Source organism: Cnephaeus nilssonii (genome assembly GCF_951640355.1).
Source record: "Cnephaeus nilssonii genome assembly, chromosome: 5".
Classification (NCBI taxonomy): domain Eukaryota; kingdom Metazoa; phylum Chordata; class Mammalia; order Chiroptera; family Vespertilionidae; genus Cnephaeus; species Cnephaeus nilssonii.
This window is the reverse complement of record NC_137076.1, coordinates 42,893,187-42,919,803: the sequence shown is the minus strand read 5'-3', so window position 1 is coordinate 42,919,803 and position 26,617 is coordinate 42,893,187. Positions and strand designations below refer to the sequence as shown.

The 26,617-nt window shown below is 38.2% G+C and overlaps 1 long non-coding RNA gene across 1 annotated transcript in view; it reads right to left on the bottom strand.

Annotated features, from left to right (window-relative positions):
• The window catches only part of LOC307099928, a 90,923-nt gene that overhangs the window by 24,872 nt on the left and 39,434 nt on the right, over nucleotides 1-26,617 (bottom strand). Inside the window, exons 2-3 of the long non-coding RNA XR_013813574.1 lie at nucleotides 8,548-8,618; nucleotides 3,962-4,155 (exon numbers count right to left, since the gene is read on the bottom strand). This is a non-coding gene — a long non-coding RNA (uncharacterized lncRNA). The remainder of the gene's footprint in view (nucleotides 1-3,961; nucleotides 4,156-8,547; nucleotides 8,619-26,617) is intronic.

Genomic DNA, 26,617 nt, shown 5'->3' with positions numbered 1-26,617 from the left:
AGGGTAAAGAAAGACACATATGGCCTCTTGATCACTACACTTGACATTAGTGATCTTGTAATAGCTAATTGGTCTTGGTTAAATAAGTTTCTCTCCCAACCTCTCCAAACCCATTCCTTCATCCTCTTATGAACTTATCCCCTTCATACTTAACCAGATATTCAGATGGTCAGCATATGGACAAGATTTTATTCTATGTGATCTAAAATGCAGAATTAGAAAGTGAAACCCACACAAACTTTGTAAACAAAGTACTTTAGAATTCAAGAAAATTGTCCAAATTTTATGATACAGATTATTAAGCTTAGGAGCTCAATTTATAAAACAAAAATAAAAATTTTAAAATCAAGACAAGTCTAAATACAGGAAGAAAAAAAGCTGGGGTTGTAATTTGCAAAATTCTAAGAAAGGAACAGGCCAAAAAACCCTTTTTAAAAAGTTTTTTTAAAAAAACAATATCTGGTGGGGATGGAGACTGCCACCTGGGCATGTGCCCTGACCAGGAATTGAACTGGCGACATTTTGGTGCACAGGGTAATGCTCAACCAACTGAACCATACAGGTCAGAGCTCAAGCTAAAATTTTTGAAAGTCCGCTCTTCCTCAGACTCTACTTTAAATACTAAACTTCTCAACTATTTTAGGATATCGTACTTTCAAATATTCTGCCCAACTCCCTAGAATTGGTAAATTGTGCTAAGTGCTAAGCTAAGTTTGAAGACTATAAATTCACAACAAACCATTAAGTATAGAGCTGTGAACTTTTCTCTACTGTTCAGAGAATACAGATTCTGATATTTGACCATGGGTTCTATGTATGTTATGATATGATGCACAAAATCAGCTAATTCATGAACAATAAAACAGTGTGAAACCTAAATGCTAAAGATCCCAGTACCCAGAAACCAATGATTTGCAGTTAAAATGAAGTCAAATTTACATGTCAATAACGTCTGGTAATTTTTAATTGGTTTATTTCTTCAGTAAGAAAGGTCATATGAAAATGACATTTGCCATGATACTGAGTTTATCTATATTAAGTAAGGACTTCACATACCCTTTTGCATTTCCTTTATTCTCTTCATTCTTTAATGGTGTAAAGTACCACAATGGGGGAAAACCCTTAAGTAATATTTTTTCACTTTAATTCAAGCCAAAAATAAAAACATACCAGATAAAGATCAAAAGCCTGGCACTTTCTAGCAATGTATAGGTATTTAGTTCAAAAAACAACTATAACAAAAAACCAGTAATGACTTGCCCAATCCATACTGCAGATGAGAAATCAGGGACAGGATAAGTTTTTTCATTTTCCAAGACCAAAATAGAAGGTAGGGTGATGGTTAATTTTATGTGTCAACTTGACTAGGCTAAGGGATAGCCAGATAGCTGGTAAAGCATTGTTTCTTGGTGTGTCTATGGTGGTGTTTCCAGAAGAGATCAGTGTTTGAACAGTAGAATGAGTAAGGAAGATCACTCTCATCAATGTGGATGGACATCACCCAGTCCCATGGTCAGCAAACTGCGGCTCGCGAGCCACATGCGGCTCTTTGGCCCCTTGAATGTGGCTCTTCCACAAAATACCACGGCCTGGGCGAGTCTATTTTGAAGAAGTGGCGTTAGAAGAAGTTTAAGTTTAAAAAATTTGGCTCTCAAAAGAAATTTCAATCGTTGTACTGTTGATATTTGGCTCTGTTGACTAATGAGTTTGCCGACCACTGACAGTCTATTGAGGGCTTACGTAGAAGAAAAAGGCAGAGGAAGAGCAAATTATCTCTCTCTCCTTGAGCTGAGACATCTATGTTCCCTGTCTTTGAACACGGGTCACCTCGTTTTCAGACTTTTTGACTTGCACCAAGGACTTTCCTGGTTCTCCGCCTTACAGAAAGCAGATCTTGAGATTTGCTGACCTTCTTACTCATGTGAACCAATTCCTATAATAAATCTCCTATTGGTTCTATTTCTCTGGAGATCCCAGACTAATACACACAGTAAATCAGATTTATTACTGTTCCCGCTTTCATATTTATAATTTACAACCAGAGACAAAGCAATATTTCAACATACTCACTGCCTGTCTATGCCACTTTAAAGCTTGAAAATGAACTTTATTCTATATTGAAGAAGTTCACAACAGTGATAGACCAAGGCAGCCTCTTTTCTGTGTGTCCACAGTGGCTGTGGGAGCAGCTTGGATAGGCACATTCTCCCAGTGGTCTCATCTGATTCTGAGGGATACAAGGAAACTGAAGTCGTCTAGGTTTCTTCTCACATTCACAAAGAACAAGATAAAAACAATGCAATTTTAAAATGAATGTAGGTGTGCTCGGTGGTAAGCAGAGTTTTGTCTCTGTGTGTGTGCATGTGTGTGTGGTTGTGTGTTTAACAACTCTACTTAATGTGAGAGCTGGACAGTCAATGCAGCTGCCTTGTGCCATTTGTTTCGGCAGATCGAAAAAAATCTCAACCTAAGAGAAATGAAAATCATTGTTTATAGTGAAACAGAACTTTTAAAGTTCTCAACAGCATTGTTTTTGTATGAGGCAATCAAATCATCATCAACAAAATGTCTCCAATGAGAAAAGCAGATCAAAGAGGTCAAATAATTCCTCCTAAATCAAATAACTGAGACAGAGCATTGGATCGAAGATCAGAAAACTTGGCATGAAGTGTTTCCGTTTCTTCCACCCAGGAGTCTTGTGTTTTGGAAGCAACAACATTTGACCTCAATAAATCATACCTAGCAAAGTGCCTAAACCCTGGAAGAAGATAAGAACTAGTAAAATTTAAATAAATCATAGCGCAGAAAAATTTGGTGGAGTTCATTTTGGGGTTAAGAGTAAAGATTCTGAAGAGGTCATACTCCTAAAACTGTGTTCCTATTCAGCATTACTGCCAATAGAATCATTCCAAAAAGTCCAGTCAAGTGCAATTCTAGTTGGGAATAGAGGATACCCAAATATGGGAAGTGTGCCAATTGGTTTAAGTAAATTAGTAGTGCATGTCTGAAGTAAATTCAAGTTCAGGTCCACCAGAAGATGACCTCTTTTGGAACTATGCTTCCTACTATACTCTCAAGACCTAATGTAATTTTGGATTAATAATTTTCAATGGATGTTATGCTGGAGTTTGCCAAGCCTGGGGCTGCATTTCTAGGGGAGATATTCCCTATTTTCCATATCACATCATTCTGACATCAAGCTTTATAGGGAAGATGAGTCAATTTTAAGATCCTCTTGCATGTTTAGATCCATATTCAACTAGCCTAATGTATGAGTTATCTAAGTCTGTAATAATGCTGCATAACAAACAACCAGTAAACCTCAGAGGCCTGCCATAATAGACATTTATTTTGCTCTTATGACTATAGGTTGTCTGGGTGGTTCTAGGAATCTAAACTAGATTCAACGAAGTTTATTCACTTAACTTTTATTAATTTCAGGTCAACTAGGTAGCTTTTCTGATCTTAGATGGATGTTCTTATATATTGAGGGTATATCTAACTAAGTCTCATCCTCCAACAGGTTAGTCTGAGGATTTTTTTTGTCAGGGACAGGAGAGAGAGAGAGAGAGAGAGAGAGAGAGAGAGAGAGAGAGAGAGAGAGAGAGAGAAAGAAGAAGAAGAAGAAGAAGAAGAAGAAGAAGAAGGAGGAGGAGGAGGAGGAGGAGGAGGAGGAGGAGGAGGAGGAGGAGGAGGAGGAGGAGGAGGAGGAGGAGGAGAAAGAGGAGGAGGAGGAGGCGGCGGAGAGATGAGGTTCAGCCTCAAAACTGACACACTGGCACTTCTTCCATATTCAAATGGCCAAAGCAAGTTATAAGCTGAAGCCAGATTAAGGAGTGTAGAAATAGATTCCAGTTCATGATTGGAAAGGCTGTGAAATCACATTGCAAAGAATATGAATTAAGAAGGAAATGGGAATGGGGTAGGGAACTGGGGCCATTTTGCAATCAACATAGCTCACCTCGAACCTGAAGCCCAACATTTTAAATGCATGTTCCTTCTGAGAGTGAGTCGCAGCTGCGAAGCCAGATCTCAGTGCGATTTCCCAGTAGGCTAGTGACATGCTCTTTAATTTCCTCTCCATCTTCCATGATGTCCATCATGTCCTCTCATCCTTGGCCTTTCTCCCCAGCCATGTTCATAGAAAGATGTTCCCTGTATACAAGGGCAAAGTTAACACACCTAAAAATAGGAAGGTACAGGCACTGTCCTATCAGAATAGATGCCCAAGAGTCAAAACAAGTGCTGATGGTGGACAGCCAGTACTTATTTATAGGTAAACATCAGTCCTCCATTTTCTATGAGAGAAACTTCTCAGAACTCTCTTTTCTAGACACAATCTCTCCATGCCTCTGAAATATCTGTGGCGTAGTTTTTGTTGTTATTTTTCATGTCAATGATATATTCTAGGCAGTTCACAATAATGTGAAATTTAGTACAGTATTTTCTATGTGTGTTATGTGTACTTTTCCCAAAGAAAATAGTTACAATTTCCACCAGATCCTTAAAAATGAGTCCACCACTCAGAAAAGTTAAGAACCACTACTTATTTGGGTTAAACTGATAAATCAATACACTGAAATAGTGGAGAACAGAATAGAGTTCACTCTCCAAGAGAGTACTTGCAGATTCTCCAAAGGTTACAGAATTGATGTGGCCTAGGGACATTTTATGGACCAAAGGAACCAGTCTCTCACCATGGATTTGTAGGACTGAATCTAATACTTCTAGAGAACTCACTTCCAGAAGTGTCACTGTGAGAGGGACATCCATCAGCCTTAGAAATACCCACAGCCTGATACACAATGACTTAAAGTTAATAGGAATTTGATTATATATAAATAATACTCTATCCATTCCCAGAAAGCTTTACTCGTCATTGAGAATTACTTTATCAAACTGGTCCCTGCGTAGTTTGTATTGGGGAAGGTTGACCTAAGGGGGGCACTGAGGGCCATCACAGAGAGAGGACCCAGGAAGTACTTGCATCTACTAGTCAGGTAACCACAGTCATTTCTGTTCCCTATGGAGAACCTCAACAGTGATTAAGATCATACTCACCAAAGTCAAGTGCAACCACAGTCATCCTTGCCTTTTATTAATCATATCATGACAAAGGGAAGGCTAGGGATTCTATAAAGAACTTCATTTACTTATAGTCAAGGACAGAAACTTTCTTCTGGAAACCTGGAATGGAAAGCCTATAGGGGATGAGATCAAGTCATACACACTGCTGCCTGGTCCTGCTTTTGAAATATGGACAAAATATGTACTAAGGGGAAAAGCATTTTGGGTGATGAAAAATATTAGAAGGATAGAGGTACCTTGAAAATCAGTCTTAGAACTTACACAGTTATAATTAAGTAGCTTTTACACACTGCCACTTGTCACAAATTTGTGTCTAATTTATTTTTTCTCTCAAGACTCAGAAAGAAATAACTTTTAGCTTATTCTTAAGCAATTATTAGAAAACTCATTCCAAAGGCAATCACTGGCTCTACTATTTTTGGACTTCAACCCTAGCAGGCAGGTCTTCTCTCTTTTTTATCCTACTAAAAAGTGTCAGAAAGCCATGCTCATTTCTATTTCCCAAGGAGAATCACATCAATGTTTGGCTCCTATCCATCATCAACATGCACAGTCACTGTTCTTGTTATTAATCACTTTGATTAATCTTATTGTTTTCTTCCTTCCAAGGAAAAGGTGTTTTCCTTCCATCAAATATTTTAAAATAGTATCACATTCATTTAAATATTAGCAAAGCTCTAGGTCAGATAAAATATTTCTTCAATATTTTAAAAGGGGCAAATTAATTTTTTCATATCACAGAGAAACAAAAACCAAGCAACAATAACAAAACATAAAAACACCTAAATAACTGGACCAGAGTGCAATTTTGACAGTGAACTGAGTATTCACTGATATTGTATTAAGACAGCTAACATTTTTCAACAAGCCCTTTCAAACAAATCTCTTGTATTCATCTGTTAGAGGACAAAAAAGCTGGAGAGACTGTTGTGAAAATGCTTGGACTCAGAAAGGAAGGATAAAATTATAAGCACAGAGATGCTTCAATACAAAAAAACAACGGGTAAAATTTGGCTTTCAAACAATAGCTTTTGAATTCTCAGACAAAAGCAGAAGAAAGCAAATCAAAACTATAGGTAAGATGTTTTCATTAGCATGACTAAAATCAAGACATTTTTATTTATGTATGTATGTATGTATGTTAATCCTTACTGGAGGATATTTTTTCAATTGATTTTTGGAGAGAGTTGAAGGGATGGAGCAAGGGGAGAGAGAGAAAGATGGAGCGGGGGGCGGGGGGGGGAGGTAAGGAGCAGCGAAATTGGTTGCCTCCCTCACATGCCCAGACTTGGGGCTGAGGATCCAACCTGCAATCCATGTACATGCCCTTGACCAGGAATCTAACCTGAGACCCTTCAGTGTAGGGGCCGACGCTCTAGCCACTGTTCTAACACTGGCCAGGGCAAGCCATAAGCTGCAGCTTTTCCTGGGGTCTGCCTGAATCCCAGAGAATTTTTTTTCTGCACGTTTTTCCTGGGAAGGGCATATTGCCTGTAGGCCAGCACTTGCATCTATCAACATTTGCATTTTGGATCTATCAACAACAGCTTGTCTCTTTTACACTTCCGCCCTTGAACATGTTCTTCAAGCCCTAGCATCTTTTTTAAAGTCGGTGTCTTAATTTGTAGCTCAGATGTAGAAGCAGAACTTACCCTTGAGAAAACAGTCAGAGCCATCTCTTAATTTAGGGCATGAGTCAGAGCCCAGCAGAGCCATCCGTGATTCTACAGTATATAATTTAGTTTTTGGCATCAGACCAGCAAGACAAATTCATAAAAATAATGAGAAATAATAATTCTTCTAAAATCCCATAAAAACACAAAGGAAAAGGCTTAAAAAACTAAAACAAATCCTTACTATGTTTATAAACATCAATGGATTCAATTTCAACATTGTGCAATTATTTTAGTATTTATCCAAATATTTTCAATAATTAAAACTGATATTTTAATGTTGCCTAACACTTGCTGGCACCAACAGCGCACTAATCTCCATTGAGGGCCAAAGAAATCAAGGATAATGATCTCCTACTGCTAATCCACAGGAAGGTTTGTGATTTTCACTGTAATACATGGTCAGAAGTAAATTGCAGATTCACCATCACTGAATAAACAGCTTGAAATGATAGCTGAAGAGGAAGATGGAATTAAGGAGAATGCATGGATGAATATATAGCACTTAATGTAGGCCACAGAAACTTCTACAGAGTGGGGTTTGTGACAAAGAACTGGAGACATTTTATTCTATCTTTAAAATAAATTACTCTAATGAAGAAGCTCTCCAGAAAACCCCAACTGTGATGGCAAGCTTTAGTCATCCATGTTTAGGCTTAAATTGACAGTTCCATCTATTGTTTAGAGCCCTGTCTGTTAAGTGGGCTGTTCTCTAAAGAGAGACAGAGACAATTTGGAAAATTCCCAAATGGGGAAGGATGGAAAGAGATAGGGATGCTTAATCTAATCTACGTGAGTGGATTTAATCAGAAGGTAAAGAACCACTACCCTCAAATGTCTGAAGGGCAGTCACTAGGAGAGTGATTAAAATTATTTTCTATGGCGTCAGCAAGCAAGACAAAGGCCCAAGGTGGAAATATAGCCAGGTTCTTTTTGACTTAAAATAAAATAAATAAATAAATAAAAATTCTAATGTTAGTCTTGTTGCAAGTGACCAAATTGCCCCCAAAATATTGTCTTAGGTTTCAGGTGCTGACAGAGGAAATATGGTAAGAAAGGATACTTATATCCAGTAGGGAATTGCTTCTAAATAATAAGCTAAAAGGAAAAGATGATAGTCATTCACAAATGTAACTTGAAATGATACTTTGTATAAGTCCTCAATCATAATACCAGTGCTCTATGACAGATGTCTTAAGTGTCTATTGAAAGTTCTCTTTGGTTCCATGTTTGTTTGTCTTAAATGTATTTTGATGTTCTTGCTAAAAATAATTCTGAAACCACAAAATGAAGCTTCTGATCATTATTTTCTTTGCTGTGGTTATGTTTCTCCATTAGAGTGGTTACAATTAATTTAATAACCGTGATCTGCTTTTTGTCTTGTATAATGACTTTGAAACTGAGGAATCCCAAATCACTGGATTTTTATCTGATTAGGCATCTGTGATGTCTACAAGTTAACTTTCTTAAATCCCCATGAGACTGGGTCAATGAGTTGACTTTCTAGGGAGAGAAATTAAGGTATCCTTTCCTTACTGCTGTGAGACATTTATTCACAAGTGCTATACAAGAGCTTTCCAGAAAGTGGTAGTTTCCTGCAATTATCTTATTCAGTTCCCTAGGATTGAATAATATTTATGTTCTTCTACCCATTAATGGGACTTCCAGAATGCATTTATTTTCATAGGATTATGTCTTCCTTGCATCATTCTTACCACATATTCTTAAGTAGTTACAAATCTCTACCTTTTTTCCTCACATTTCTTTTATCTCTTTTTCTCCTTACCTGTCTTTCCTTCATCCATCATTGCCTTCAGGAGCAATTAAGACCATTTCTTTGGCTTTTCTTCAGGCAATCTGAGTAGAAAAACAAGAGAATTAGACCCACTTATCTCTAGAAAGTGACATTCAAAAGTCCTGGACAAAATGTTGATATATATATACAATTATACAAAGGATCATATATATATATATATATATATATATATATATATATATATATATATATATATATGATCCTTTGTATAATCTGAAGTGATCATATTTTTAAACAGTAAGCTAACTGTTCCAACAATTCACACACACATTTCATAACGAAAACTGCAATGAAAATTAGTCAGGGTATACTGTTTCTGGAAAAACGGGTTTTGCCTGCACTAGGCTAGAAAGTGCTATTTATTTTTCCATCAGTGAAAGGAAAAGCATGGAGGCAGCTTTCAGCTCTCAGCAAGCTCCAGCTGAAGACTCTACTGCACTGCTTATTGCAGTGCTGGGAACATTAGGTTACAAGCGTCGAGAGCATGGACCGGGGACCAGAGCCTTCTCCAGTCAACCTGAATACTGAGACATCTGTGATCAGTGACATTCAAAAATGATGCCTCTGATAAAGGAGTGAAACTGCTCTCAGAAAATACGTATTTCAATTTCTGCTATCTGAAATATGAAATTCTCCTGGCAACAAGTTAAAGAAAACTTTCTTTAGTTAAAAAAGAAAAAAAAAAAAAAGAAAAGAACAAATAAATTAGCTTTTCAAGGCAGGTGATGCTTACTCAAATGCCAGGAGGAGAATAAAAGCTTATAATTTTGGTACCAGCTCTCACAGGAGAGACTAAACACAGACAATTATAAATGATAAATATATACACAGAATCCATTTCTTTGTTTAAAGATATGCATATTCAAAGCGATGGGAAAGCTAGTAAGAGAGAAACAGTCTGTCTAGAAAGGCTTCCAGAAGAATGTCAAAAGAAGGGCTACTTACAAATCAAATTTAGAACTTGAAGGTATCTTAAACCTATTTAGTTCACATTTCTATTTTTTAGATATGGAACTAGAGAGATGTTGTACATTAAACAAGGACTCTAAATTCTCACGGGGAAAAATCACACTGAAATTTGGATCTCTTGAGACTTAAGGTTCTTGCCATCCCATAAATATTCTATTCTGTAAGCACTTAGAGAGAGAGGGCTTAACACAAGGATGGAGGTTCTGGCTTCAGTGGGACTCTACACCCAAACATCTCGTATCACAGGAGAGATAGCAGATGAAGGACTTTCTAACATAGAATGTGAACGTGTTGTGGGAGAAGGACCAGCCAGCACTCTGAGGGAGGAAAGTTTAACCTTTATTTCGCAGATCTGCTAGTCCAGGGGAATTCTGGATCCAAAGCCTGAACTGAACTCGTGGGGAGGCTCTGGCCTCTATATCTCCTCCTGTGGTGGGCCCCTGAGGGTCCCTGCAGCTCCCGCCAAGTCAGCTGTGGCGGGGCCCTGGGGTTAGGCTCTGCAGCTCCACCCAAGTCAGTCAGAGTGGGGAAGTAAGACTACAGTTTTAACCAGATACTGAACTAGGTTGCAAGCCTGTCTCCCTTCCCCCATTTTCCTTTTCAAAGGGATGTGGTCATAAAGGAAGAAAATATATATCCTTTTACATTAAACAAAGAATTTGAGAACTGACAAATATTGAACTATATACATTTATAAACATGACCCATGATCTGATAATTTTGTTGTTGTTGTTAAGATATACAAAGTTAGTGTTTTATGGTTCTATGAAGACTACTTTGATGGCAAGTTATTGGGCCATACTGTTTCTATTATCTTTCAAAGCTTATTTGTTTGGCCCTATCTGGTTAGGCTCATTGGATAGAACATCAGCCTGCAGACTGAAGGGTACTGGGTTTGATTCCTGGTCAATGGCACGTATCTTGGTTGCAGGCTTGATCCTGGCCCAGATTCAAGAGGTAACCTATCAATGTGTCTCTCTCTATCTATTTCTCCCTCTTCTTTCCACTCTAAAACTCAAGGGAAAAATACCTCGGGTGAGGATTAACAACAACAACCAAAATTAATTAAATAACTTATCAATTTGTGTGAGAGTGGGAAGGACAGTTTGATGATTTTCTCCAGTGAATCTTAAACTGTAGGTCAAATTGGCAACAGGTACAGACATGTGTAGAGAGATATCCATAATTTTTTTCAATTTAATAAAAAATACTTGAAAAGTATAGAAAACTTCTGTCTTATAGTAAAATAACATTTTTATGATCTAAAAGTAATATATACTTTGCTAATTTCCTATCACAAATTGCTACAGTTCTCTGAAGGTGAACAGTTGGAACTAAGTCTTCTGGGACTTAAAGTCCAGAGATGGCAGTGCTAGCACCTTCTGGAGGATCCTGAGAAGAATGTGTTCATTGCCTCTTCCAGCTCCTTGAGGTTGCTGCATTCTTTGGCTCTCGGCCCCCTCCCTCCCTCCAATGTCTGGGTTCAGTCTTCGCGTCACCTTCTCCCTTTATTGACTTTCCTTCCTCCCTCTTATAAAGACTGACATGATTATTATCCCAGATAATACAGGATAATCTTAATTTAGATTATCCAAGATCACATCTGCAGAAACCTTTTGTCATATAAAGTAACATTCCCAGGCTCTGGGGATTAGGTGTTACAATTAAATCTACAAATATAAAAAGTTATATTGTAATTCTGGAATGACTGATCAATCCTATTTAAAAGAAAATTTAGAGAAAACAGGAGACTGAAAAGTAAACTAAAATTGTTTTATTCTTTGATATCTCATTCTTTCTCAAGTTTATGCATGAATGTTTTGTATTATGCCTCTATATGGGCATCCTTTTCAATCTACCATTCAATAACTGATGCCACTAAGGTGCCATCTAACATTGGATTCCAATTTTCCTGGAGACTACACTTTTATTTCATATAGCCACAAAGTTGAACAATTCCATAGAAAATTTTGATTCTTGTAATGAAGTTTAAATTCTTTCCATTTTAAAATGGGTTCTAGATTTGTGATGAGAATATTTTCCTGGAATAAGTATTTCAAAGCCAGTTTCTAGCCTCAGATTATATGCTTTTAATTCAGAATGTTAAAAGGTCCATTTGTGAGAACATTTCATGCAATGTTTGATTTTATTTCAAGGTAATGAGAAGTGAAATCTGAAGCCACATTCTGAAACCTTCTAGCCTTTCCAGTCATTCCCGATGACGCCAACCTCGAATGTTTTGAAAAAAGTAAGTGCTCCTAGTGCCAACACTAAGGAAATGTTTGCACAGTTCTTTGGTGCCTGTAATTCTGAGTGCTGCTTTTATTTAATCTTCATAAAGCATTAGATTAAAAAAATTAGTTTTAGAGAGAATGGCATTTCTAAATATTCAGTAAAACTATAAATCACCTAGTTTCCAGTCATAATACCTATCTCAGTTTACTTCCCTTAATTCTAAATCTGGAACTGATGATTTCATGGAAATAAATTCTTAAAGAAGTAACTTCATATAAACAAGGAATTAAATGATAGATATAGGGTCTCAAACTTGTATACTCTTGTCCTTGTATTTACCACACAAAGGATTGACAAGTAAAAGATATACATCATCTTTATTATTTCTATCATAATACTATTTAATGATATTGCTTTGACTTATTTAGTGTTGACTTATTTAGTTCTGTTCTTGGGTGGCCAGTTCATGGTGGAAAAAAAAAGTAATTATAGTAACATATTTGAATAGTACCATTGGCCTTTTAAAATTTGCCTTTGCCTAAGACGAGGTGCATATAAAAGCTGATTAGAGCTTTTTCTAAAGAATGTCAATAAGATGGAGAGACAGCAGAAAACAGTGATAATGGTGATTGTTTCTAAGCGAATTAATCTGTTTTATGAGGGCAGGGGCAGACTGAAATATGGTGTCAGTGAAAAGGGGGTATATTCAAGATGACAGCATCCTTTCTTGCTTGGGTGACTGGATGGATGGTAAATCCATCTAGATACTAAGGAAAAAAAATACTGGTTTTGGGGAAAAACAATGATATGTTTCACTAGAAGTGCCAAGAAAAAAAAATACAGGTTGGCAATGATATCTTCTAAGAGATGAAAAAATAAATTCTGGAATCACAAGAATATGTTTGAGCCCTAGCCAGTTTGGCTCAGGGTAAGCTGGATCCCCAGCCCTAGTTAGGATGTGTGTAGGAGACAATCAATTGATATCTCTCTCACATAGATGTTTCTTTCTCTCTGTCTCTCCCCCTCCCTTCCACTCTCTTTAAAAATCAATGGAAAAATATCTTCCGGTGAGGATTAACAACAAAAGTATATGTTTGATAGGTGAAAGTCCTGTAGTAATACCAGATTCAGCCTGTCCTACCTGTGTGATGTGGGTATTCCCTTAGTTGTTCGATGTGGTGCAACCAGCTAGTGTCTGCATCTCTCAGAGGGAGGCAATGCTTCCCAAGGATCTATCTTCCTTCTGTGAATTCTTGACAGGAGGGAAGTTTAGGAGCCTCTTATGTCACCATCTTGGACCACAATCTGCCAAACTTAGTTCTTAAAACATTTTTACTTCAATATGTACTCATTCCCATGCTTATCTAGTCTCATAGTTTTAAATACCATCTTTGTGGTGATTACTCCAATGTATGTTTTCCACCTGGATCTCTTCCCTAAAATCCATACATATTTATCTATTTTTCTCCTCTACCTTTCAGGTGTCCATTAAGCTGGGATGTTTAATGGACACCTGAAATTTCACAAAGAGAATGCTAGATAGAGAATGCAAGGAGACTTAAGGAATCAGCCTTTAGCTTTAATACTGGAATTTTCTATCAGAAAATCATGCCAATAATATCTCTGATGTTTTTGTCCACCTCCTCAGAATTAGACATTTTACATTAATCCCCAAACAATTTCCTAAATTAAGTTAAATTGATCCTGTGCTATTAATGAGAACCAAGACTCAGAATGCTTAAACAACTGGAAATCACACAGTCAATGACTGTAGAGCTGGGATTGAACCCAAGTGGTCAGAACCTGCTTCACCAAATAGTTTCAGTGAGTTCATTTCCTAATAACTTCAGATAATATACTCATCAAGATCTTGATGATGAAGAGAAGCAAAGGTTTCCGGGATGAAGTTAAAACAGCTGTAATAAAGTTCTTTTAAAGGGTCTTAAAATATGTTGAATGTTTTTTGTTGTTGTTGTTATTCATATCCCAAAGAAAATACATGCCTCATTAATTTTGAAATGTATCTTTGGCACACTGTATTTTTAGTGTTCTTTAAATTTACTATTTATAGATCTCTTCCATAAATTAAAAGCCACTTTCCTTGGATATTTACTGATGGTTTTAATTCATCCTTCAAATTTAAGTCTTGCTTTAAACAAACAAATAACAAAAAGTCCTTAATGGAATCTTTAATTATGCTTTCTCAACTACCTAATAAAAGAAAGAGAGGAAGTTGTGGCCATCTTTTCTCTAATTTCCACAAACACAATTAGCATATCCCTGATTCCTGGTTGAAGAATAAGTAACACTTTTAAAAAGTAACATGATTGAATATGGCAGGATTTTTGACCTAGGAAACTTTCCCCCAAAGTAATTATTTTGATTTTATTATTTTACTTAAAAATGTGAGCAAATGTGTCCACCTCCATCACTACTCAAATTTAAGCTGCCATTAGTTCTCACCTGTCACGTTCTAGCAAGTCAGGAAAACAGACTCCATGTGAGGCCTTTCACATGTTGTCTATGGAAACCTTTGTAATGGAAGACTGGAGAAGCCGAATAAGATGCAGTGAGGTGACCCCAATATCAGCAGCATCAGGAAGCATCTACTACCCCTGAAGGGCCAACCAATGACAGGATGTCATGTTCTCAAAGCTCAAAGCCAAGGTTGTCTGGCAGGAGCTGACACCGCCTTGGAATCTACATGTCAGGAACTCAGACCTCAGCAGGAGGAGAATTCTGACAGGAGATGTTGCTATGGATGGATGAGTGACAGGTGATTCACGGTAGGCAGAGTAATGGCCCCTACAAATGTCCACTTCCTAATCCCCAGATCCTGTGCATATGTTACCTGACATAAGCGAAAGGTACTCTGCTGGTGTGATTTAATTAAGGATTGTGAGGTGGGGAGATTATCCTCAATTTTCTGAATGGGCCCAATGTAATCACAAAGGTCCTTATAAGAGAGGCAGGAAAAGAGTCAGAGAAGATGTAAGGACAGAAGCAAGGGTCCAAGCGAGAGGGAGATATTTGAAGATGCTGTGCTTCTAGCTGCAATGATGAGGAAAGGAACACAATCCAAGTAATGCAGGAGGTTTCTAGAAGCTGGAAAAGGTGAAGAAACAAATTCTCCCTTTGACTCTCTGGAAGGGACACAGCCTTGCTGACACCATGATTCAGCTCAGGGAGACCTTTTTCAGACTTTTAACCTCCCAAAATGTAAGATAATGAAGTTCTTTTAAGTAACTAAATTTGTGCTAACTTGTTACAGCAACAATAGGAAACTAATACAGGCTGAAATACCCAGATTCATCCCATCACCTACTTTCTAATCCTCCACCAGTACCTCCACATGGCCCGCTCTATCAAAGAGCCACAGGAGCAATAGTTCTCTGCTGGAATGGAAGAGGTGGGGGTGAAAGCAGGGATCTTCGTTTGTCCACTCCTGACCTCTGCAACCCATAACTTCTATTTGGCAAGTATGGAGTATAGAGTATATAAAGTATGGAGTTTATTTGGTCCTGGACCCTCCTGTGTTGTTATTCTACACTCTCCTATTTTTTTTAATATTTCTATTAGCTGCAAATGCCCCCAAATATATATCTTTGTCCATGACCTCTCCTCTAAATCCAAACCAGTATAACTGTTAGAAATCGTCACTTGAATATTTTCAAGTTATCTTAAAACCGACATGTGAAAAATGAACCTAAAATGCCACCTGAAATCTGCTCGTGTGTTTGGCCTATAAGAGTTATGCATAGGGACACAATTAAGGCAAGTTTGGAGGTCTATTACTGTCTCACGTCTTCCTTCCTTCCCTCCAATCCTGTTCCTTGTTCAGTATTCCTTCTCCAGTAAATGGAGCTGTGAAAGGTCCAAACCTGGGAGTCATTCTTGCCCAGTTCCTCATCTCTCATCCCCAATCTGCACAGTAGGCAGTGATCTTTTCAGAATGCAAATGTGTCAGGTCATGAGCTCTTCAATGATCATCCAATGCTCTCTGTATAAAGAGCCATATTCCTGAAGTGGCTCTCAGACTGTGCATGAACTGGTCCTACCGGATACTCAGCCTCCATTTCAAGCCACACTCTCTATCACACTCTGCACACTAACCAGGCTGACCTCTTTCTCTTCAAACAAGCCATGTCATTTTCCCATATAGATTGTTTATATTTGCCTGTATAGTCAGCTCAGGCTGCCATAGTAAAATTTCATAGACAATAGAAATTCATTTTTCTCAGTTCTGGAGACTAATGTGATAAAAGTCAAGGTATCAGCATGGTTAGTTTCTGGTGAGAATCTTTTCATGACTTGTGGGCAGCTTCCACCTTGCCATGTGCTCATATATCCTCTGTGCATGCAAGTAAAGAGAGGAAAAAAAGAGAGAGTTCTTTTGTGTCTCTTTTTATAAGGGCACTAAATACATCATGAAGGCCCCACCCCCATGACCTCATATAAACCAAATTATCTCCCAAAAGCTCCATCTGCAATACCATCACTTTGGGGAGAAAGGGGTTCAGCATATGAATTTGGGGGAGACACAATTCAGTCCATAATAGTGTTTTTGCCTTGAACACACTATATACCCCTTTCTTATAGCTAAACCCTAAGGAGCTTTTCCTAGACAGCCTTCTATGATTCCTCCCTAAGAATACATTTAGTCCTCTTAACACAAATTATCATGTTCCTTTCATAACATAAGTACAGATTAAATTTTACCTTTATGTGGTTACGTGAATGATGTCCCCCATCTCCCATACTCTGTTGTCACCTCTTTAAAAGGAGAGAGAATAATTTTCTGTGCATCCCTATATTTCTACATTGTTCAAAACAGTGTCTGAGATATAATACATATACAATAAATGTGTGCCAAATGAAATAATGAATGGGAAAATTAGTTCCCAACACACTAATAGTTGCCAGAGGGGAGGAGAGTTGGGGGACTAGATTTAAAAAAAGTAAAAGATTAAGAAGTACAAATGGGTAGTTACAGAATAGTCCATGGGGATGTAAAGTACAGCATAGTGACTATAGTTAATAATATTGTAATAACTATGCATGGTGCCAAGTGGGTACTGGAAATATCAGAGAGAACACTTTGTAAAGTATATGATCATTTAACCACTATGTTGTACACCTGAAATTAATATAAAATATTTTTTAAAATATATTTTATTGATTTTAACAGAGAGGAAGGGAGAGGGATAGAGAGTTAGAAACATCGATGAGAGAGAAACATCAATCAGCTGCCTCCTGCACACTCCCTACTGGGGATGTGCCCACAACCAAGGTACATGCCCTTGACCAGAATCGAACCTGGGACCCTTGAGTCTGCAGGCTGACGTTCTATCCACTGAGCCAAACCGGTTAGGGCTAAAATAATATTGAATGTAAACTATAATTGAAAAAGAAAAGAAAAAAATTATTTTCCAAATTTTGTTTCACCACTTCCTAGCTATATAACCTTGGACAGTCTTATCATCTTTAACACAAGAATAGCAACAACTACCTGGTGCAGCGCATCTAAAACATCTAGCTCAGTATGTGGCTGTCAGATATGGGATCATGAAATATTTTATCAGATATATTAAATGCCCTCATAAATGCTCAAAAAAGAGAAACTTTCTCTCCTTGATCACACTTGAGTCAGCTCCTCTGAGCCCTCTGCTTAATTGACTCTAACTTGGGCTCCTATCTCCACAGTCCGTATAGAGTCCAATTTCCCTACGAATCCTACTGTCAGATGAGCCAGACGACTTCACCCTGATATCTGGACACCCTCAATATCAGATCAAATTCCTCACCTCCAACCCCAGATTCCTGATCACCCAGGTCTGTCTTCACTAAGAATCTCCCTTTTCTTGATGTTTCCACTTAGTCATTTCCTAATCATTGATCCCACCCTGCTCCGTGACTGTAAATTCTCACTTTGTCTTACTCGGAATTTAAGCCTGATCTCTCTCCCATACTGCAAAACTCTTATTTCAGCAGTCTGTCTTGAATAAACTCTTCCTTAGTGTCTTTACTAAGTATCCTGGAAAACTGGTCTTGAACACAAATGTTCAAAACAAGATAGGTTTATTGTATTTACTGTTACTCAGGCCCAAGTGAGAACTTTATATCAGCTAAGAGATCTGTTTAAGAGAAAAGAGCAGAGAGATCATAAAAATCTAATAAAAATCAAAATGTAATGATTTTAGTAAGATTCAGAGCCAAAGATAAAAAGATGATCCTTGCTGTTTATACAAAGGGAATAAATTATTTGGAGACAAAATTATGTGTGAAAATATAGTAGTACTAGACTGTAATTCCCATAATTCTGCAGCTGCTCTGAGTTCAACTCAATGCCCTTTGGGCCCTAGGAGAAAAAAAAAATTCTGAAATGCCTATCACCAGAGCAGTGGCTACTGTTATTTCCCCACATCAGTGGGACAATTATCAGAGGATCAGAATAAAAGAGATCAAAGCTATTTCATGCCACTTGTATCTGCACTTGAACGCTGGTTCAGGAGGTTGAGTAGAGATTGTAAAACAATCCTACTCAGCTTTTAAGGAGCAATTATGTTTTAAAAGGAGGGAAATAGCTTAGTCAAAAAATGAAATATAAAAGGTATGCATATCATCTCAACAAAGAACAAAAAATTGTAGCCAAATATAATTATGTTTTTGTTTTTTTTAAGAAAGCGTGGAGGACTTTATTTTGAGTAAAACCTCAAAAAGTTAGTTTCATGGTCACTAAAATTTTAATTATATATCACATACATTTCAGATTAATAATATTCAATGTACATCAATCAAGAAACTAATATTCAGCCCTAACCGGTTTGGCTCAGTGGATGGAGAGTCAGCCTGCGGACTGAAGGTTCCCAGTTTCGATTCCGGTCAAGGGCATGTGCCTTGGTTGTGGGCACATCTCCAGTGGGGCGTGTGCAGGGGGGTGATTGATGTTTCTGACTCTCTATCCTTATACCTTCCTCTCTGTAAAAAATTAATAAAATATGTTTTTTAAAAGAAACTAATATTCAGTGCTCCAAAATATACAAGTCAGATATAACCTCTATAATAGAAATAATTTTTCATTCATCTGTGTTCTGAATTAATATCTAACCCTCCATGGAGTGTCTTCTCTGTTTTCTATTTGCGTATTTAGCATTTGTTTGAAATTACTTCTTTATTTGTCTGTCTCCCCAACTAGGCTGTGAGCTCTTTGCATATAAGAACCTGGTCTTGCCCTGACTGGTGTTGCTCAGTGGTCAGAGTGTAACCCTAGGCACCAAAGGGTCAAAGGGTCGCAGGTTCAATTTTCGGTCAAGGGCAGGTACACGGGTTGCAGTTTAGATACTCTTTCCGGGAGGCAACCAATTGATGTGTTTCTCTCACATCGTGTCTCTCTCTCTCTCTCTCTCTCCCTCCCCATCCCACCCCCTGTTCTCCCTTCCTCCCTTTCACTCTTTCTAAAAATGAGTGGAGTGGAAAAAATATCCTCTGGTGAGGTTTAACAAAACAAACAAACAAACAAAAAGAACCTGGTCTTATCTTGGTAACCCCAAAGCCCAGAACCTGAATATAATAGAAGCAGATTTTAAAATACATTGAAAAATGAGAAAACTTCATATATATTAAGTATCATTCACCATACATCATATTTATAATTGTAAAACTTAGTAAATTTAACAGAAGTTGACAACCATGTGCCAGTTTCTGAACTTATTGCTACAGAATATTATAAAACAACACAGATACAGAAAAAAACTACATATCTTTTTCCTTTCAACCAAACCACTGAGTCATAAATCACACATTTAGTGGCACACTTCTTATGTGCCAACCACTGTTTTAAACACATTATAAGTATTTCTCTTTGTCAGTTTCAGCTACTATAACAAGTACTGTAGTCGGTGTGGCTTATAAACAGCAGAGTTCTTTTTTTCCTCACAGTTATGGAACCAGCATGATCAAGTTCTGGTGAGAGCCCTCTTTCAAGTTGCAGATTGCCAACTTCTTTTTATAGCTTCACTTTTTTTTTTTTTAACTTCACATGGCAAAAAGGAGAGGTAAACTTTCTCCTGACTCTTATAAGGGCACTTATTCCATTCATGAGACCTCTACCTTCAAGACCTCACCTAATCTTAATCACCTCCCACAATAGTTACAAATCATAGCTTAACATGGAATATTCCTCTATTGATAAACCTTTCTCATTAGTTTCCCTTTCAGAATGGAAATAACTTTCTCTTGAAGATCTTAGAACTCCACACTATAGCCTTCAATATAACTAGTTAAATTGATTAGATAATATTAAGTGTTGCTAACTTTTAATTTTCATGTACAATTTCCCAATTTTTTATAACGTTTCTTATAAATAAAAAGCCAACATAGGTAACAAATATAACTGCAAATCAATTAATCTATAAAAATGAGAAAGAACATAGCTTTACATTATGCTTGCATTAATGGTATAATTTGGTGCAGATAAGTGTTAACAAAGCTTTGCTATCTGATATCACAACTTATGAAATTAAAATATATATGGCTTAAAATGTGGGATACATTTTCTTTGCTTAGTTAACTGCAATCAATCTTACAAGCTTTAAAAAAAAACAATTTAAAAAGAATAGTTGAGTGTATGTCTAAAACCTAGACTTTAAGGTCATCTCTGGCCCTTATATACCTAACTAGAGGCCCAGTGCATGGATCGGGCCAAAACTGGCTCTCCGACATCCCCCCAAGGGGTCCTGGATTGCAAGAGGGCAGTTCTCAGGTGACACACCCTGGAATCAGGCTCCCTTCTCTCTGGTTCCAGGTGCGTCACCCTGAGAACCACCGCTGCCAAGTGACCACAGCTTGGCAGCTCCTGCATTGAGCGTCTGTCCCCTGGTGGTCAGTGTGTGTCATAAATACTGACCGGTCGGCCAGTCAGCTGGTCGCTTAGGCTTTTATATATATAGATATTATATAGCTTTGAGAAGTTACATTGCCTCTTAGTCTTAACTACCACATCAATAAAGTTGCAATGCTGGGCTTGTTTTAGGACCAAATTCTATTGTATGTAGCTTACTTAGCACTACAACTGTCTTAGAAATGCTCAATAACTGTTCATTTATTTTTATCAGTTATAATAATTTGTTGTTAAGCCTTTAGTCCCAAAGCATGCATACCTACTTACATATATACATATGTGTAACTACAATTACACTTACAAACACCCAAAACACTAAGCACCCACATAAAAAATGTGCATAGACTCATAAATCAGTAACAACATATGTAATATTTACTTTGGCACATAACTAAGACTATGAGAAACATTCCCATCTCACATCCTACTCACAAAGGGGTGGTCAAGAGAATTCATGTCAACATAATTAACAATATATGTCACCCTCCATTAGGATCAACACACAATCTTGTAGCTATTGGCAACAGAAGCAACACAGAAAAGCTAGCTAGTGGCAAAGACGTGCCACTTTCTATTACTACTAAGAAAACAAAATAGAATCTCTCTTCAAATGTAAAGTACATTCTGAGTATAAATTTAGCACCATGCTCCTTTTAATTATGCACTCGATAATTTAAAATCAGATTGAATAATTTTGCATTATGAGCAGTAGATTAACTAAGAAAGCCAAGAGAAAAATTTTCAAATAGATATGTATTCCCTCTGGTACGTTGCCTCTCCTGAGAGCAAAATGGAGCTAAATAAAACCCATGACATGTGAGAAGCAAAAATACATTCCCACCATTTCAAGTTCAAGAACTTAGGCTGTTTTTATAGGAAGCCAAACCAACACTACAGGGTGGAATCAGCTGTCATGTTTTAGAAGAGCTGTTAGGCAGATAAATGTTAGTTTAAGAAAGTATTGTATGCCCACTTAGAGCACATAAAAAATACATTGGCAATTCCTTTATATATGTATTTTTTATGGATTTCAAATAGAAAGGTAGAGATAGATAGAAATATCAATGATGAGAGGGAATCATTGGTTGACTGCCTCCTGCACGCCCCCTACTAGGGATCAAGCCCACAACCCCAGCATGTGCCCTTGACTGAAATCAAACCTGGGACCCTTAAGTCTGCAGGCGGATGCTCTATCCATTGAGCCAAGCCAGCTAGGATAATTCCTTTATGTTTTATTTTATTTATTTAGTTAGTTTTTTTTTAATTTAATAAATCTTTATTGTTCAGATTATTACAATTGTTCCTCTTTTTTCCCCCCATAGCTCCCCTCCACCTGGTTCCCACCCCACACTCTGCCCTTACCTCCCCCCCACTGTCCTCATCCATAGGTGTATGATATTTGTCCAGTCTCTTCCCGCACCCCCCACACCCCTTTCCCCCTGAGAATTGTCAGTCCACTCCCTTTCTATGCCCCTGATTCTATTATATTCACCAGTTTATTCTGTTCATCAGATTTTTAATTCATTTGATTTTTAGATTCCCTTGTTGATAGATATGTATTTGTTGTTCATAATTTTTATCTTTACCTTTTTCTTCTTCTTCCTCTTCTTAAAGAATACCTTTCAGCATTTCATATAATACTGGTTTGGTGGTGATGAACTCCTTTAGCTTTTTCTTATCTGTGAAGTTCTTTATCTGACCTTCAATTCTGAATGATAGCTTTGCTGGGTAGAGTAATCTTGATTGTAGTTTCTTGCTATTCATCACTTTGAATATTTCTTGCCACTCCCATCTGGCCTGCATAGTTTCTGTTGAGAAATCAGCTGACAATTACATGGGTGCTCCCTTGTAGGTAATTAACTGTTTTTCTCTTGCTGCTTTTAAGATTCTCTCTTTGTCTTTTGCTCTTGGCATTTTAATTATTATGTGTCTTGGTGTGGTCCTCTTTGGATTCCTTTTGTTTGGGGTTCTGTGCGCTTCCTGGACTTGTAAGTCTATTTCTTTCACCAGGTGGGGGAAGTTTTCAGTCATTATTTCTTCAAATAGTTTTTCAGTATCTTGCTCTCTCTCTTCTTCTGGCACCCCCATAATTTTGATGTTGGTACGCTTGAAGTTGTCCCAGAGGCTCCTTACAGTATCTTCAAATTTTTGGATTCTTTTTTCTTTTTGCTTTTCTGGTTGAGTGTTTTTTGCTTCTTTGTATTTCAAATCTTTGACTTGATTCTTGCGTTCCTCTAGTCTGCTGTTAGGTCTCTGTATAATATTTTTTATTTCAGTCAGTGTATGTTTAATTTCTAGTTGGTCCTTTTTCATATCCTCGAGGGTCTTGCTAAATTTATCGGCCTTTTCTAGGAAATTCTTGAAACACCTTATAACCGTGGTTTTGAACTCTATATCTAGTCGTTTGCTTTCCTCCATTTCTTTCAATTGTGATCTGTTTCTTTGTCTCTGCTTCCCTGAGTTGGTAGGGTAGCTTTGTGTGCTAGGTGTCCTATATGGCCCAGTGGCTCAGCCTCCCCCAGTTACCTGAGGTGGACACTTTTGATGCTCCCCTTTGTGGACTGTGTGCACAGCCTTGTTGTAGTTAAGTCTTGATTGTTGTTGGTATCACTGGGAGGAATTGACCTCCAGGCCAATTGGCTGTGAGGATCAGCTGTGTCTACGCTGGGAGAACTTCTGTGCTGAAGACAGCCTTATGAGACAAGACTTGCAAAATTGCAAAAGCCTCTGTGCTCAGCTTGGATAGGGCGGAGTCTCAGGGCTGAGCAGACAGCCTTGACTTCCCGTCAGCCCTGCCTTATAAGGCCCCTGCGTCTCAGTGTCCCTCGGTAATCGCTGCAAGCACCTCTGAGAGAAAGCCGCCCTCGAGTTCTGCCCGTTGCCAGACAGTCCAGTTTCTCCCCCAATGAATCTGGATTCCCAGATTCTCACCCGGAACTGGAGTTCAGTGCAGTCGGGAGCTTCTGTCTCTCTCCCACTAGAGAAAGCCAGCGGCACACTCAGCAGTCAGTCCTCTCTGCGCACTCTCTCACGCGCCTCTTGACCTCTGCCTTTCGCGGCTCCCCTGAGTTTCTGTGTGCTTTTCTCTTTTCCTGATAGTCCAGATTTCCCCATATGAGTCTGGGTCCCCAGGGTCTCGCCTGGAACTGGGGTTCAGTGCAGTCGGAACTGGGGTTCAGTGCAGTCGGGAGCTTCTGTCTCCCTCCTGCTAGAGAAAGCCAGCCAGGCACTCAGCTGCCCGTCCTCTCCGCGCGCGTGTCTCTGTACCTCAGCCCTTTGCAGCTCCTCTGATTCTCCGTGAGCTTTCCTCTTTCCTTCTAGTTGTAGAATTTCCACTCAGCCAGCCTTCCTGTGGTTCTGGATGATGTCCGTTTTGTCTTTTAGTTGTAGTTTTGAAATTGTTGTGCGAGGCAGCAGTTTAGGTATTTACCTATGCCGCCATATTGGTTTCTCCCCTTTATATTTTAGATAAAGTTTCATGGACTCAAAGTCAATCATTAAAGCAGGCTTTTATTTCTGCCCCTTTGTGCCAACCCATTATTTCCACACTATGGGTAACACAATCTAAAGCAATTTATTGACCAAAATTATAAACCACATCCACACAGGACATTTTAGCAGAGATCCCACTCATCACTATTTACCTCTTTTGCTGACTTCTTCATTAACCAAAAAAGTCCTACAAATCTCAAGCCCAGATTGAATATTCATCTTCTGAGGGTTCTGCTAGTGTATCCTAACTATCCTGCAAGGCTGGAGAAAACTACACAGGAGTGAGGATAGGTGCCTTGCCATTATGGTATCCAGCTCCATCTGAGTCCTTGATGCAATCCAGCAAACTCCATTATGTCTTAGTCGGTGTGTGTTCCCATTGCCCTCAGCAGGTTTCTGCCCTCAAGTGTTAACCTTAATATCAATCTACTACCTCATCACCTTCATTCTCACCTATGGTTTCATTTTCTACATCATTTCATTTTCACTTCATTCATTTCATTTTATTTATCGCATGAAGAGAAACATTCATAGGAGGTCTCCCTTAACTGTCTTGCTACATAGTCTGCATGGACCTCCTGCCTTCTTAGTTTCTTCTCTCTCAGTAACATGAAAGGGAAGTTAAATCTACCTACCCTCCCCCTCCATGTCTTTAGGGACTTCACGCCATCATATATCATCTCTCCCTCCATATCTTTAGATTTGCTCTTATCATAGTGTAAATATGATGAAAAGTTCTCAATTCAAAACAAAAATTTAATCTCTTTCCTGATCCAACATTCCTCTGTAGTTCTTGCCCAGTCACTAGCTGTGTGAAACAGTTATCTGTACTGTGGAATCCTTTTCCATCCAGTCATTGCTCAAGCTGTGATAAAGCTTCTGTCACCACCATTTCTTTCCAACTGTTCTTAGTAAAGTCAACAATGACCTCCTTGGCGCATTATCTAATAAATTATTTTCAGTCCTTATCTTAATTTTTTTGTGCAGTTTTGGACCATGAAATCCTCTTTTTCTTCAGCTTTGGTGATCCCACCCAGGCTACTTGGCATTTCTCCCCATCTTTCTGGCCACTCCTTCTCACTCTGATGTTAATTGCTTTTCTCCGTCCATCTTTAAATCAGTATTTCCCATCACTAGTCTGAGGGCCTGTGACATCCCCTTACCCAGTGTTTATCACTTCACACAATGACAGTACAAAGTTGTCAACAGCCCAGACCTCTTTCTGAACTTCAAATCGACTTATCTTTTAGACGTCTTCCTTGGCCAAATCAAAGTCAATATGCTTAATATTGAACTTATTTACTGTTCCTCTTAACTGTGCTTCTATAAATTCCCTACATAATATTGAACCACTTATGCAACCATATACTTGTGGGTCATTCTAGATTTTTTTTTGTCTTTCATTCACCTTATCCGATCAACCACCAGTTCTTAGAGATTTACCCACTAAAGGTCTTGGGTTTGTGAATTTCCCACATATCCTAAGTGCCATTGCCTTTTTATTTGGCATAATACATCCCATATCTCCAAGATTTAAAAATAAGTGATGGATAGGAGGAAGAAATTAAAGAAGGAGGCAGGGAAGGAAGGAAGGAATGTAGGAAGGAAGGAAGGAAGGAAGGAAGGAAGGAAGGAAGGAAGGAAGGAAGGAAGGAAGGAAGGAAGGGAGTCCGGGTCCTCATCAAATCTATTATAGTAAAGATTCTCTCATACCCTATCATTGCTGACAAAGATACAGTTACAAAACATAAATCTGATTATAATGTAACCCAGGTTAAAATATTTCAATGTGTTCCCAATTTAGTTAGGGTTGTCCAAACTACTTTAATAACTAAGCCCAGTTGTAATGACCAGTTGGTAATGTAATAGTTTAGATCAAGTGTTAAGCTGGCAGCAACTAGGTTCATAGAGACTCTGGCACCTTCAACATATGGCACTCATGGGTATTGAGAGTACCACCATCTCAGTGGGCCAGAGTAGAAAAGACAATAAAGCCATCTATAGGAGAGGCATCTCTCACGGTTCACTTCTCACTGGAATTCAATTACATGGGTACACTCTGCTCCGAGAGAGGCTAACATATAGCAAGCTATGATCTGGGAAGAAAGAATAGATTTTTGTAATGAGTTGGACTTATTTACTTAGAGATTCAAAATAAATTCAAATTCCTTTTCTTAACACCTAAATCTGCTTACTTTCTACGTCTCCTAAAATCAACTCCTCTACAATGATCCATCAACCTATGGTTCAGCCCTAACCAACTTGCTTTCCCAGATTTAACACACTCCATTATACCTTCACAACATCCATAATGTTGTTTCCCTCTCTCTCAATCACCAGTTTCTCTACCCACCCTTTGCTTTGTTTAGCTAAATTCTCACCTTTATAACCCAGTTCAGACCACTTTTCATTACACCTGATTGGATGTGTGTTGTCTCTCCCTAT